The 14,149-nt window shown below is 38.4% G+C and overlaps 1 protein-coding gene across 2 annotated transcripts in view; it reads left to right on the top strand.

Annotated features, from left to right (window-relative positions):
* Nucleotides 1–14,149, top strand: part of hdac11 (histone deacetylase 11) — a 60,810-nt gene that overhangs the window by 33,687 nt on the left and 12,974 nt on the right. The window lies entirely within an intron of this gene.

The following is a 14,149-nucleotide window of genomic DNA, read 5'->3' as shown; positions in this document are numbered from 1 at the left end:
TCGAACGGCTGATCTAAAAATGCACATGAGGACTCATACAGGGGAAAAACCATTTAGGTGTACAGTTTGTGAAAAAGGCTTTAGTCAAAATTCCAATCTAAAAACACATATGAAGACGTGTCATAAAGAGGAAAAAGCTGTTAATTAATGAGTGTTTTCTTTCTTCAAATAAGGCATTATATTGACATTTAATGTCAATTATCAGCAGTTTAGCTAAATACTTTAAACATGATGGACTATACTACTACTATTTTTAATCGTTTTTCAACTTGTATAATGCTGATAATATGAGAAGCAGTGTTTGCCCACATTTATCAGCAATTAAAACGTCATATTAATGAATATTCATGAATATTCATGCACTAGTGGTAGAATTGAAACTTGTCTCTGTGTGTTGACATGCTGTTTGGACTAGTGTATGTGGACTGGTGTATTTCAATCACTTAGTTTGATTGTGTTAAGATCTGTTTTTTTCATAGCCTAGAATGCATTGTAACAGAAGATATTTACTCTGTAAAAACACTGTCCGTAATTTCTTCTTTTGCAAATAAAGGTTTGACAGCTACAAATCCTCAATAATGTGTGTTCATTACAGAAAGCTCACCATAACACATGTGTTTCACCTCTTTTGAGTGTGGACATCTTGTACTGTGAATAGTACAGTGGCAACTGCTTCATTTTACATCCTTCATACCAAACTATTACTATAAAGAACACGAGTATAATTGTACAGTCACGTACACGTATTTTACTTGAACTTGCTATATTGAACATGACATGAGTATGTTTTAATGTGTGCATACTGTCCATTGTACTTAGCCTGTAACTACAAGTACATCTAGTAGAATAAGAACAGGGTGGTCCGTCCGTGAGCGGTGCATCCCCACACAGGCACAGGTGCTGGGAGCAACATGGGTTGTGAATGTTGTGGAACGATCTGCATACTAGTACTTCCTGTTTTTAATACAGTACATACAGTAGATATCAATACCATATAACCTTAAAAGTACATTACTCTTTATCTGTATAAATGCATCAATCTAAAGTTATACACCCAAAAACGTTGAACACAGTATTATCAATAAACATATACCTTCAGTTTAACATACATACATAAAACAGCTTCAGCAGCAATCTTAGTAAATAGCACTTCTTATGTTGGTTGACTGAGAACTACAAGCACAACATTAGCTCCCAGAACACACTCTTATAGAATAATGCAAATCTGCCATAAACAGACATTAGTATTTTCAACATCTCAAATAACCATACCATACTACAAAGCTATGTTGGTGATTGACTAGAAATATCACAGTCCAAACTCCACAGAGTGCTGAGAGCGGGCTTCTCCTCCCCTATCCTCGGGGAAAGTTTGGGGGGAACTCCGACACCGGTTGGAACTATATTGTTTAATTGTTTGTCTATCTATCTATATCTGCTAATTTATCAACCGTGTGTGTGTGTGTGCACTGTTTAGTCCACAATCAGCATCAGCGACGGATAGCGTTCTGGACTGGTCAGTAGTCCGCATCAATAGCTTCGATGAGAACCGGGGCGGGGTGAATGCAGGATCACTTCTGCCCCGAAACCGTGACAATCCACTGGGAACACGGAACACAACCTGTTTTCACCGCTTCGACAACTTGTTTCTCATATAAACTTTCATTTATATCGATAAATATGCTATGGTCTTGCCAAATATCCATTCATATTTCATATACAGCCCATATTTAAAAAGTTTATTTTTTAATTTGGAGAATCGCAGTGGACAGCTTTTTCAGAGCCTTTTCCTTTTGTGAAATTATCTCAACTCCGCCTCCTCAAACCACGCTGTGCTCTGATTGGCTACACGCACCTTTTAAAAGCTGCTTGAAAGTTATGGGGAGAAAAAAAAACGCAAAAAAAAAAAGCTGTTAATTCCAAGCTTCAAAACGCAAAAGCTGCTCTGCATAGAGATAACATGGGACCACGAAGCTAAAGCAGAAGCTAGCTTCTGCAATGTGAATGGGGCTTTAGAGAATAATGCAAATCTGCCATAAACAGACATTAGTATTTTCAACATCTCAAATAACCATACCATACTCCAAAGCTATGTTGGTGATTGACTAGAAATATCAGTCCAAACGTAATCAACATGGCTGCTGTGTTGCAGTGTTAGCATGCTAAGTGCCACTGCTAATGCTAACACCAGGATAATCACAACTCACTCATCATAAAACACTCATCTTATACTGAACTCATCTCTGCCCCATCTGATCCCTATTCATGCACATGTATAACACTTGGGGCTGTACTCTTTGGTCCTTATAGCAGCTCTTACCTGTTAAACAGATTTAGATCACACATCAGTTTACATTCAGTGTATCATTCAGTCTGTACTGCACTGATCTCATCTGCATACTAGTACTTCCTATTTAACGTGTGCCAGAGACCACATGTAACAAAGCCTCAAAGCGCCCTCTGCTGTCCTCTTACTGTTACTGTTGTTAGGCACAAAACAGTGGGATTGAATGTCTGTAAACTTTTAAATGGGGGGTGGTAGTCTTTCAGAGTTAGTGCAATTCCTAGGGGCTACAACAGCACCCACTTCACACAGCAATGGTCATTGTATGAAGTCATTCTCTCATGGTCAAATAGACATTTCACACATGCATGTTTTAAGGGCCACTTCAGCCCTTTTGCAACCATATCTTTCCTGGGGGTTTTATGTGGTAATTTGTGTTTTTAGACATTTTTGTCTCTTTCTGAGACAACAGGTAGTTCAGGAAGGAAGTGAGACCAGTGTCCATGACATCATTGGCACTTTGAAAATTTTCAAACGTTTTTGAGGGTCTGTGGGTAAGCTTATCACATATTTTGCTCTATTGTTCTATAAGTAGCCTAAGTTCCTTTTTCTCGACACACAGATCTACTATGCCATGTCCAATAGAAACACTGAGAACATGCATTGATCTAATCAATTTTTGGATTTTGGATATATCAAATTGGATATACCAAGAATGTCCTCCAATAAACAAAGACAAAACGGAAGTATACTTGTTTTGAAGTCAAGGACAATTGAATAAAAGTTAGCGCTTAAACTTTAACATTGGCTTCATGTGTGTCAAATAATATATTTTCTAAATACTATGGTCTATGAAGCATGATACTTGCGTGTCACCCATTCATACCTCTAAGGTCACCTGCCTTTCATTGAGATGGTGTAATTATTATTCTACACTGACATTTCATTTAATTCATTTAATTCATTTAATTCATTTAATTCATTTAATTCATTTAATTCATTTAATTCATTTAATTCATTTAATTCATTTAATTCATTTAATTCATTTAATTCATTTAATTCATTTAATTCATTTGCCTTGTTGTTGGGAGCAGTGATTGGCCAGTTTGGTTTCCCGCCCCCTCACTCTGATTGGATGATCAGGGCCCTCTGTTGGTATTTAACAAGAGCTTGGTCTGCTTTGTGTCACTTTAATCTCTGCTAGTTGTTAAGAGCTGAACTTCTCCTTCTACACTAGCTGAAGCATTTCGTTTTTGTTTTGGTTCTACTTTCAACTGCAGTACTTTAGATTTTCGCTCTTTAAAAATAGATCTAGTATCAGTTTGTTTGGGCAGGTTTTGAGTTATGGCTTTACTACAAACATTGAAGTCCCTGGTCAACCAGAGACTATCTGCTGCTGCTGAAGAGATATTTGGGGTCGTTGGAAGAATTCTAACAGAGTACGAGGATGAAGCTTTCCACATCAAGCAAGAAACTGACCGTCAACGCAGACTACTGGATATGGTTTTGCAAACAATCGTCAAACCACACAGAGCCGGTTGGTAAAACCTTTACTATGTATAATCTAACCGTTAATGTTTGAACACAGTTGGATGAGGAACTGGTTGAAACTTTGCATCGATCCATTCATGTTAGGGTTAAACTTGCATTCAAAAACATTCTCTGTGGATATATCTGATAGCAATAGGTTGTAGCTAATGATAAATTATATTTGAGGAACAAGAAGACGCTTGTTTTAGAAATCAAAACAACATTAGGACAGATACGGAACTAACAGCAGAAGTTTCATGTAATAATGTATCTTATATTCTGTATATTCTGTCTAGACTCCATACACCTGGTGTGTAAAGAGGAGGTATTTACTGAGCAGCAGCAGGAGAGAACCTCCAGTCTGGTCAAAGAGGAACCAGAGTCTCTACAGATTAAAGAGGAACATGATGAATTACTTCAAAGATCAGAGAAGGATGGTGGATCAACAGAGACATCTAAACACATGGAAACACAAGCTGGTGTAGAGGACTGTGGAACATCACAACCAACTAGTGATGACCAACTCCTGTCTTCACACTGTTCTGAATCTGACATCACTGAAGACAGTGATGAGTGGGATGAGACCACGGCTGACCAGTCAGGTTTAAACCGGCTGAAATCACACAATACACAATACATGGGAGGAAATAGTTTGTCTTTGAGCAACAAGCTGCCCCATGATCTCAAATCACCAAAACAAAGTCACTCCACGAGGAGTCACGCCGGTAAGAAATATTTTAGTTGTGCAGATTGTGGCAAAATGTTTAATCGTAAGGGAAATCTGAAGATGCACACAATGACTCACACACGGGAAAGGCCATTTGCTTGCACAGTCTGTGGAAAAGGCTGTACTCATAATGGCCAATTAAAAATACACATGATGACTCATACAGGGGAAAAACCCTTTACGTGTACAGTTTGTGGCAAGGGCTTTAATATAAAGACTGATCTAAAGAGACACATGATGACTCATACAGGGGAAATGCCATTTGTTTGTACTGTGTGTGACATTGGCTTTAATCAAAGGGGTAGTCTAAAATTACACATGATGACTCACACAGGGGAAAGGCCCTTTGCTTGCACAGTCTGTGGAAAAGGCTGTACTCATAATGGCCAATTCAAAATACACATGATGACTCATACAGGGGAAAAACCCTTTACGTGTACAGTTTGTGGCAAGGGCTTTAGTCAGAATTGCCACCTAAAAACACACATGAAGACATGTCATAAAGAGGAAAAAGCTGTCAGTTAAATGGTTTTTTTAATCGATTTTCAACTTGTATAATGCTGATACTAATATGAGAAGCAGTGTTTGCTCACATTTGTCATATTCATGAATATTCATGCGCTAGTGGTACAATTGAAACTTGTCTGTGTGTTGACATGTTGTTTGGACTAGTGTATGTTGACTGGTTTATTTCAATCACTTAGTTTGATTATGTGTTAAGATTTTCATAGCCTAGAATGCATTGTAACAGAAAATATTTACTCTGTAAAAAACACTGTCCCTAATTTCTTCTTTTTCAAATAAAGGTTTGACAGCTACAGATCCTTTGTGTTCATTACAGAAAGCTCACCACAACACACCTCTTAAGTATGAACATCTTGTACTGTGAACAATACAGTGACAACTGCTTCATTTTACATCCTTCATACCAAACTATTACTATAAGGAACATGAGTATAATTGTACAGTCTACATGTATTTTACTTGAACTTGCTATATTGAACATGACATGAGTATGTCTTAATGTGTGCATACTGTCCATTGTACTTAGCATGTAACTACAAGTACATCTAGTAGAATATGAACAGGTGCTGGGAGCAACAATGGCCAGGGCCAGCTGATGCTAATAACTGTTAGAAGACATGGGTCATGAATGTTGTGGAATGTTTAGGAGCATGCCTGTCCCATTGTAACAGGTGATAATGGGTTAGCGTGTCCAACCCTATTGCTAAATGGATCGTCCAACCAATTTGCATGTGATCCTTTTAGTGTGACACATAGAGTGCAATAGCCTAGGCCTACTCCTACACAGTGTTGTTTTTGGCAGATTTTAGATTTAGTCATAGGCTATAGTCTCTTGAATAGTTTTCATTTGTTTTAGTCAACCAATGGAATACTGATACTGGCAACCGCAAGGTTAGAGTCTAAGTAAAACGTCTGGGTTTCCGAGGCTCGAGTCTAAGTGTCCTTGAGCAAGACTCTGAACCCCTAATTGCTCCTGATGTGCTGGTTGGTGCGCTGCATGGTTTCCTCTGCCATCAGTGTTTGTGAATGGGTGAATGTAATGCACAATCTATGTAAAGCGCCTGGATAAAGGCGCTATATAAATGCACCATTTAACCATTTAGAGAGAAAGCTTGTAGGTTTGTCTTTTCATTTTTTTTAAACCGGGGTCTTCAACAGGGACTCCTTTTAACTTATCCTTCAAGACCCACAGAACATTTTGTTCGATGACTTTGTAAACACCACATTAACATGACTCTGGTATTGTTTTTTATAATCATGTCATTAAAGTGGCCCAGAGCGTCTGACAAAAGACTAATATATTCCCATTTAGGAGGGCAGATAAGATATTTTGCTCTATTGTTCTATGTAAGTTCCTTTTTCTCGACACAGATCTACTATGCCATGTCCAATAGAAACACTGAGAACATGCATTGAACGAATCAAAAAGGGGGAAAAGCCATTTGTTTGTACTCTGTGTGGCAGTGGCTTTAATCAAAGGGGTATTCTAAAAATGCACATGTTGACTCACACAGGGGGAATGCCCTTTACGTGTACAGTTTGTGGCAAGGGCTGTAGTCGTAATGGCCACTTAAAAACACACATGATGACTCATACAGGGGAAAAACCCTTTACGTGTACAGTTTGTGGCAAGGGCTGTAATCTAAAGAATAATCTAAAAAGACACATGATGACTCATACAGGGGAAAAGCCCTTTACGTGTACCGTTTGTGGCAAGGGCTGTATTCATAATGGCCACTTAAAAATACACATGATGACTCATACAGGGGAAAAAACATTTACGTGTACAGTTTGTGAAAAAAGCTTTAGTCAAACATGTGATCTAACAAGACACACAAGGACTCATACAGGGGAAAAACCCTTTACGTGTACAGTTTGTGGCAAGGGCTGTAATCTAAAGAATAATCTAAAAAGACACATGATGACTCATACAGGGGAAAAGCCCTTTACGTGTACCGTTTGTGGCAAGGGCTGTATTCATAATGGCCACTTAAAAATACACATGATGACTCATACAGGGGAAAAAACATTTACGTGTACAGTTTGTGAAAAAAGCTTTAGTCAAACATGTGATCTAACAAGACACACAAGGACTCATACAGGGGAAAAGCCCTTTACATGTACATTTTATGGCAAGTGCTTAGTTCGAAAGGCAGATCTAAAAATACACATGAGGACTCATACAGGGGAAAAACCATTTTCGTGTACAGTTTGTGAAAAAGGCTTTAGTCAGAGTTGCCATCTAAAAACACACATGAAGACCTGTCGTAAAGAGGAAAAAGCTGTTAAATAATTAGTGATTTTTCTTCAAATGAGGCATTATGTTGACACTTAATGTCAATTATCAGCAGTTTAGCTAAATACATTAAACATGATGGACTATACATTTTTGTAATCGATTTTCAACTTGTATAATGCTGATACTGATACTAATATGAGAAGCAGTGTTTGCTCACATTTGTCATATTAATGAATATTCATGCACTAGTGGTACAATTGAAACTTGTCTGTGTGTATTGACATGTTGTTTGGACTAGTGTATGTGGACTGGTGTATTTCAATCACTTAGTTTGATTATGTGTTAAGATCTGTTCATAGCCTAGAATGCATTGTAACAGCAAATATTTACTCTGTAAAAACGCTGTCCGTAATTTCTTCTTTTTCAAATATAGGTTTGACAGCTACAGATCCTTTGTGTGTTCATTACAGAAAGCTCAACACAACACATGTGTGTGTTTCACCTCTTTTGAGTGTGGACATCTTTTTTTTTAAGTTAATAATATAAATAACATCAGATGGTATACATTTCTCATGTGAAATTGCTGCAAAGGCCCCCAAAATGTCCCCCAAGGGCCCCCAAAATTCTGGTGCGCGCTACGCGCGCACAGTGTGGCCTGCCAGGGCGTATAACTCCAGGCCTGATTTGGAGTTCCACTCCGGGCCTGCACTCTGCACCCCATTATTAGTTGGGTGGAAGGGGATCTGATTTGTATAAGCTTGGCTTGACCATACTAAACGGGCATAGAGCCCCGCTCTCCGATGGACGCCGCGCATGGGACCGGACCTCAGTCTTATTCAAAAAAATATTTGTGGACCTTCATCATTTCTAGTTGAGGACCCCTGGTCTACACGTATTTTACTTGAACTTGCTATATTGAACATGACATGAGTATGTCTTAATGTGTGCATACTGTCCATTGTAGGCTACTTAGCCTGTAACTACAAGTACATCTAGTAGAATATGAACAGGCACAGGTGCTGGGAGCAACAATGGCCAGGGCCAGCTGATGCTAATACCTGTTAGAAGACATGGGTCATGAATGTTGTGGAATGTTTAGGAGCATGTCTGTCCCATTGTAACAGGTGATAATGGGTTAGCGTGTGCAACCCTATTGCTGAATGGATCGACCAACCAATTTGCATGTGATCCTTTTAGTGTGATACGTAGAGTGCATAATTGCCTACTCCTACACAGTGTTGTTTTTGGCAGATTTTAGATTTAGTCATAGGCTATAGTCTCTTGAATAGCTTTAATTTGTTTTAGTCAACCAATGGAATACTGATACTGGCAACCACAAGTTTAGAGTCTAAGTAAAACGTCTGGGTTTCCGAGGCTCGAGTCTAAGTGTCCTTGAGCAAGACTCTGAACCCCTAATTGCTCCTGATGTGCTGGTTGGTGCCCTGCATGTTTTCCTCTGCCATCAGTGTTTGTGAATGGGTGAATGTAATGCAGAATCTATGTAAAGCGCCTGGATAAAGGCGCTATATAAATGCACCATTTAACCATTTAGAGAGAAAGCTTGTAGGTTTGTCTATTCATTTTTTAATATTCTATTATCCGGTATTGTTTTTTATAATCATGTCATTAAAGTGGCCCAGAGCGTCTGACAAAAGACGAATATATTCCCATTTAGGAGGGCAGATAAGATATTTTGCTCTATTGTTCTATAAGTAAGTTCCTTTTACCAAATTGGATATATACCAAATTGGATATACCAAGATTGTCCTCAGATAAACAAAGACAAAACTGAAGTAGGCTACTTGTTTTGAAGTCAAGGATCATCAGAACATCAGCACCTTCAAAGTCAGATTATATATCAGATTAGATTTATATCCAACCGGAAGCTAGAAAAATGTCCAATAGTATCAGGTGACTGCAGCTGATTGGAACGCTGCTACTCAAGTCTTTAGTAATACAAAGAACGTTGAGAATATCAGGTCTTAAACCTTAACACTGGCTTCATGTGTGTCAAATAATATATTTTCAAAATACTACTGCTGGTCTATGAAGCATGCGACTTGCGTGTCACCCATTCATACCTCTAAGGTCACCGGAACAAACTCCCTGAAAACTGCAACAACTCCGTTATTTTAAATCACAGCTAAAAACATGCATGCATGTTTGCTGCTGCCTTTCATTGAGATGGTATAATTATTATTCTACTGGTATTTTCATTTCATTTCATTTCATTTCATTTCATTTCATTTCATTTCATTTCATTTCATTTCATTTCATTTCATTTCATGTTCAAATTCTGGGTAGAATAGGAAAGTTACATAATGCAGCTTTCACTTTATTTTTATTTGTTTTACTGAATCTGATTGTCCTTTTATAATGTTTAATTTGCTTAGTTTGATATAAAACTCATTGAATTGCCTTGTTGTTGGGAGTAGTGGATCATTTAATTCATTTAATTCATTTAATTCATTTAATTCATTTAATTCATTTAATTCATTTAATTCATTTAATTCATTTAATTCATTTAATTCATTTAATTCATTTAATTCATTTAATTCATTTGCCTTGTTGTTGGGAGCAGTGATTGGCCAGTTTGGTTTCCCGCCCCCTCACTCTGATTGGATGATCAGGGCCCTCTGTTAGTATTTAACAAGAGCTTGGTCTGCTTTGTGTCACTTTAATCTCTGCTAGTTGTTAAGAGCTGAACTTCTCCTTCTACACTAGCTGAAGCATTTCGTTTTTGTTTTGGTTCTACTTTCAACTGCAGTACTTTAGATTTTCACTCTTTAAAAATAGATCTAGTATCAGTTTGTTTGGGCAGGTTTTGAGTTATGGCTTTACTACAAACATTGAAGTCCCTGGTCAACCAGAGACTATCTGCTGCTGCTGAAGAGATATTTGGGGTCGTTGGAAGAATTCTAACAGAGTACGAGGATGAAGCTTTCCACATCAAGCAAGAAACTGACCGCCAACGCAAACTACTGGATATGGTTTTACAACCAATCGTCAAACTACACAGAGCCGGTTGGTAAAACCTTTACTATGTTTAATCTAACTGTTAATGTTTGAACACAGTTGGATGAGGAACTGGTTGAAACTTTGCATGGATCCATTCATGTTAGGGTTAAACTTGCATTCAAAAACATTATCTGTGGATATATCTGATAGCACTAGGTTGTAGCTAATGATAAATTATATTTGAGGAACAAGGAGACGCTTGTTTTAGAAATCAAAACAACATTAGGACAGATACGGAACTAACAGCAGAAGTTTCATGCACTAATGTGTTTCTATTCTGTATATTCTGTCTAGACTCCATACACCTCCTGGTGTGTAAAGATGAGGTATTTACTGAGCAGCAGCAGGAGATAACCTCCAGTCTGGTCAAAGAGGAACCAGAGTCTCTACAGATTAAAGAGGAGAGAACCTCCAGTCTGGTCCAGGAGGAACCAGATTCTCTACAGATTAAAATGGAGCAAGAGGAGAGAACCTCCAGTCTGGTCCAGGAGGAACCAGAGTATCTAAAGATTAAAGAGGAACATGATGAATTACTTCAAAGATCAGAGGAGGATGGTGGATCAACAGAGACATTACTGTCAGTGAAACATGAAGATGATGAAAACATACCAGCAGAACCTGTAGCCAGCACCTCATCTAAACACATGAGTAAGGAAAATCTGAAGATGCACACAATGATTCATTCAGGGGAAAAGTTATTTGCTTGCACGGTCTGTGGAAAAGTCTGTCAAAGAAAGGGTACTCTAAAATCTCATATGAGGACTCATACAGTGGACATTACCTGTACAGTTTGTGGCAAGGGCTGTTCTCGTAATGACCAATTAAAAATACACATGATGACTCATACAGGGGAAAAGCCCTTTACGTGTACTGTTTGTGGCAAGGGCTGTAATGTAAAGACTGCTCTAAAAAGACACATGATGACTCATACAGGGGAAAAGCCCTGTATGTGTACAGTTTGTGGCAAGGGCTGTACTCGTAATGACCAATTAAAAATACACATGATGACTCATACTGGGGAAAGGCCCATTACATGTACAGTTTGTGGCATGGGCTGTAATTTTAAGAGTGATCTAAAAAGACACATGATGACTCATACTGGGGAAAAGCCCTTTACATGTACACTTTGTGGCATGGGCTTAGTTCGAAAGGCAGATCTAAAATTACACATGATGACTCATACTGGGGAAAAGCCCATTACATGTACAGTTTGTGGCAAGGGCTTAGTTCGAAAGGTAGATCTAAAAATACACATGAGGACTCATACAGGGGAAAAACCATTTACGTGTACAGTTTGTGAAAAAAGCTTTATTCAGAATTGCCATCTAAAAACACACATGAAGACCTGTCGTAAAGAGGAAAAAGCTGTTAAATGATAAGTGGTTTTTTTCATCATCATTGTGTATTTCATTGACTTAGTTTGATTATATGTTTAGATTCTCTGTATTATGTCATCTTCATAAAATTGTAACAGAAAATATTTACTGTAAAAACACTGTCTGTAATTTCTTCTTTTTTCAAATAAAGGGTTGACAGCTACACATCCTTTGTGTGTTCATTACAGAAAGCTCACCACAACACACGTTTAGGTCGTCAGACCTTTATTAGGCATCAGATGCCTTCCATCAGGCATCAGATGCCTGATGGAAGGCGTTGCTCAATAAAATCTAAACTCAAGTGAAGACATTGTGCGGGATTCTTTTTATCCACTTTGAAATACTAAAATATCTAAAAACACGTATTACACACAAAAAGTGTGTCTTGTTTCACAAACATCACTAAAATAAGATATGGTTGCAAAAGAGGTGAAATGGCCATTTAAACGCAAGACATGTGCAGAATATGTCAAAACTACTACAGCTAATTTCTTCCCATTTTGATGACAGGTGGAACATTTACAATATGTTCTCAGCTTCTAGATCTTGAATAGTTTTATTTTGTTTTAGTCACATTTTAGTAGGAATGGAGCTCGTTAATTCTTATTGATAACGATCACCTTATCGATCAGGCTTACCGAGCCGGGTTCTTATCGAGACCACTATCGAGCATTTTCTATTATTTTGTTGAAAGACGGGAGATGACAATACACTCTGAAGAGAACCACTATCTTTTACTAGGGCCTTCAAATACCGTACTTTTCTAACAGACAGAAGGCAATTGACCTTTTTACCAATAAAATAGTATTTAATAAACCGTTAACTGGTTAATATGTGTACCATCACTTTATAAGTGTAATTTTGTTTACCCGAGCAGCACTGTTTGGCAGGTATCAATACACTTTTAGAGCGACATGTTTGTGCCAGCATGGATGATTACACTTATTTTTTTGATCACCTCTTGTCTTGATTGTTTAAACATGACGTCATGGGTCATACTATGGTCGATAACAGGCTTGATAAGCCCAAAGCTTATTGATAACGGGTACTCAATAAGCTTGTTATGGGATTTTTTCGGGTATTGGTTATCGAGCTCCATCCCTACATTTTAGTCACCTGGAATGTTTTAGTGTTGGTCTAGTTGACTAATATCATAAGATTTTAGTTGACTAAATCTACAGTTGATTTAGTCAAACAAAATGTATTTTGGCGGGGCTTGATGCCGTCGTAATGACTGTCTTTATTTTCACTTGCTGAAAATAGCCGGTCTACAAGCTCACAACGCGTCACGCTGGTTCAGCATGCAACTAATTGTCAAATGACTTCTACTGGATCTTTTGTCCACTAGTCCGTTCCTAACATTTCAGTCTAGTTTTTATTTGTGGATGAAATTTATTTAGTTTTCGTCAGCGGGAAAAGGTAGTCGACGAACATTTTTAGTTTTAGTCGACGAAATCAACACTGCTCCAAAACGTCTGGGTTTCCGAGGCTACTCCTACAGTATTTGGTGAAGGGCTATAGTTGTCTCTTCACCACCCCATCCCCCCCCCCCCCCCCCATCCCTGAGCCTCCTCTACAGTATTAAAAGGGTACTGAAAATGGACTTGTTACTGTTACATTGCAGTAGCACTATTGCACTTTGGGTTATTGTACACAGTATGGTTGTTTATTTTAATGCCAGTGGTGAAGCTCTAAACTGAATATCTATCTTTCTATCTATCTATCTATCTATCTATCTATCTATCTATCTATCTATCTATCTATCTATCTATCTATCTATCTATCTATCTATCTATCTATCTAAAGAGATGGTTTAAAATGTCCATCCATAACCCTACTGTGCTGGGAGGAGAGGAGATGAGAGGAGATGGGCGGGCTGAGGCGGAGACAGCGAGAGAGAACAATGGAAGATGAATGAATGGTACAGTGGAGAGAGTTGAGACGTGATGAATGAATGGTACAGTGGAGAGAGTTGAGACGTGATGAATGAATGGTACAGTGGAGAGAGTTGAGACGTGATGAATGACGTCCGTCGTCTCACACAAAGACGTGACGGATCCGCTTCAGACCGGGGATAATACCCCCCAACACCCCCCCCCCCCCCCCTTCCCTGACACTCGAGATTGTGGTATGAGATTATCCAAATATTTAAAGAAAAATCAGACCTGTCTGAAGTGAGTTGTGCAACAGCGCCCCCTGCTGGTACCCTAAACATACAGGGACATATACAGACATAGGGATGGACATGAAAGTGAAAAAGATAGACTGGATGAGAGATTAGATTTAATTTAATTTGGTGTGGATAGATGGATGGTCTGGTGGTTCCAGCTTCCAACGCTGAGGATGGATTCATTTATCTCAGTAGTGTGTTTAAATAATGGGATTTTCTGAATGGAGAGCACTCTGTAACTAATGAAGACTAAGATGGATGTGTGTGTGTGTGTGTGTGT

This window comes from Protomyctophum parallelum (assembly GCF_964188405.1).
Source record: "Protomyctophum parallelum genome assembly, chromosome: 8".
NCBI classification, from domain to species: Eukaryota; Metazoa; Chordata; class Actinopteri; order Myctophiformes; family Myctophidae; genus Protomyctophum; species Protomyctophum parallelum.
Note: the sequence above shows the minus strand (reverse complement) of the source record. Positions and strands in the feature narration are given on the sequence as shown.